This window comes from Stomoxys calcitrans, chromosome 1, assembly GCF_963082655.1.
Source record: "Stomoxys calcitrans chromosome 1, idStoCalc2.1, whole genome shotgun sequence".
Lineage (NCBI taxonomy): Eukaryota > Metazoa > Arthropoda > Insecta > Diptera > Muscidae > Stomoxys > Stomoxys calcitrans.
In genome coordinates, this window is record NC_081552.1 from 67,377,737 (window position 1) to 67,380,254 (window position 2,518).

Genomic DNA, 2,518 nt, shown 5'->3' on the forward strand with positions numbered 1-2,518 from the left:
TCGTCAATGTGGTCTAGATCGGTCCAGATTTGGATATAGCTGCCATATAGACCGATCCTCCGATTTAGGGTCTTAGGCCCATAAAAGCCATATTTTTTATCCGATTTTGCTGAGATTTGGGACAGTGAGTTATGTTAGGCTTCTCGACATCCTTCGTCAATTTGGTCCAGATCGGTCCAGATTTGGATATAGCTGCCATATAGACCGATCCTCCGATTTAGGGTCTTAGGCCCATAAAAGCCAAATTTTTTATCCGATTTTGCTGAAATTTGGGACAGTGAGTTGTGTTAGGCCCTTCGACATCCTTTGTGAATTTGGCTCAGATCGGTCTAGATTTGGATATAGCTGTCATATATACCGATGCCCCCATTTAGGGTCTGAGGCCCCTAAAAAGCGCATTTATTGTCCGATGTCGCCGAAATTTGGGACATTGGGTTAGGTTAAACCTCTTGACATAGTTCTGCATTATGGCACAGATTGGTCAAGATTTGGATATAGCTGCCATATAGACCGATCTCTCGGTTTTAGGTTTTGGGGCCAGAAAAAGCGCATTTATTGTCCGATGGCGCCACAGTTTGGGACAGTGAGTTGTGTTGAGCTCGTCGACATCCTTTTTCAATTTCACTCAGGTCGCTGCGCTTCGATGTTGATAGGATTTTTGGAGTTGGTTGCATTGTTTGCGATTTACTGACGGATAGTGCGCTAAAGTTAAAAAAAAAAAAAAAAAACAATATAAGTTTTGATAGTAATCTAACTATTAAATATATGTTACTATTTTTGCCGTTTTGTTATAATTTTTTTATTGGTTGACAGTCATCTTGATCAAGGCGTATTTATAAGGCGGCCGCATAAACCCAGCTGATAGAACTTGATATGTCAATTAATTTTTGAATTCGCCTTACAAAAATATAAACCAAAAAATAAAATTTTTTTAAATTGATGTTTGCGTTTTCTGGTTTTATGGTTCTGAAACTTACGCTGTAAGCTTCACTCAGTGAACTTGGGTCCATTGTGTCGTCTCCAAAAGATTGAATAACCGCAAAAGAACATAGATATAATTAACGTCAGTATTGTACTGATACTAGAATGAAGAAGGAGCCGACATGCATGATAAAAAAGGGATTTATTTTTGTATGTTAAACATGCAAAAAACACAGGATTTAGCACCTTAATCCCGAAAGGGCCATAAATCCGGATATTTTTCCAATGTAAACGTGATTTTAGATTCCAAACCATTACTACATATTGTTACATTTTTACTGTAGACGATGATCGAGCCTTTAAATCCGGATTTAAAGAGCAGTGTAAACGGAGTACTAGCTGACTAGCGTTGACAAACACACATACATAACATGATACTTAACAAGTAAACACAAAGGTAACAAAGAACAATAAAGAGTTTCTAGGAAATACTAGAAACAATGTATGTTGACGTAGTGAAAAACTTGATACAATATAAAATTTAAAATAACGGAAATTAAACTAAAGTGATCCTAAAACTAAAAAAACCTGTTCGACCGAAATAGGCACAGTTCCCGTTCCGTATGTTGCCAACCGCTCTAGATGCTCCACTTTCATTTTGTGACCTTAGACATATTTATTTTCTCAATGATTTCGTAGGGGCCTTCCCAATGTGTTTGTGATTTCGGACACAAACCCTTCTTTCGTTGTGGGTTAAACAGTAGTACCAGTTGTCCTTCTTGGAAGCCTTCAGTATTTGCCGATTGCTGACCATTTTTATTTGATTTCGCACTGAATCGTGAACTTCACGAAAGGTGTCCTGAATATCTGTTCCGTAGTCTTCATAACTATCTGGTTTAGCACCGAATATCAAATCACCAGGCAATTTAACTCGCTTCCTAATAAAATCTTGGCCGGCATCTGGGAAGTGGAATCGTATTTCACAGATCTATATGACAACAAAAATTTCGGTATGTGTACATCCTGTCAGTCTTTCTGACCATTGTCTACCACTTTTCGAAGGTGCTCTTCCAGCGTACGATTGAACCTTTCCACCATGCCGTTAGATTATGGATGTAGAGGCGTTGTTCTGGTTTTCCTGATTCCATGTAAGTCACACATTTCTTTAAAAATTGCAGATTCAAAATTTCAACACTGATGAGAATGAATCTCTGATGGAACACCGTAGCTCCATATCCAATTTCTGCTAAAAACATCCACATTTGTCTTTGCCTCTTGATTTGGGATGGCATAAACCTCAGACCATTTGCTGAAATAGTCCATGACAACTAGGACATAACGGTTTCCCGAGTCGCTAATTGGGAATGGTCCAGCCACATCCATTGTTATCCTTTCAAACGGTGCTCCCGAATTATACTGTTGCATGTGAACTCGACTTTTCCGTGTTGGACCTTTAGCTTTCATACACCTTTCGCAATTGGCTACCCATTCGGCGATGGATTTTTGACATCCAATCCAGCAGCATCGTTGTTTCAGCTTTTCGGCTGTTGTTGTTATTCCAAGGTGTCCTCCGCTTGAGCCATCGTGGAATTCTGCT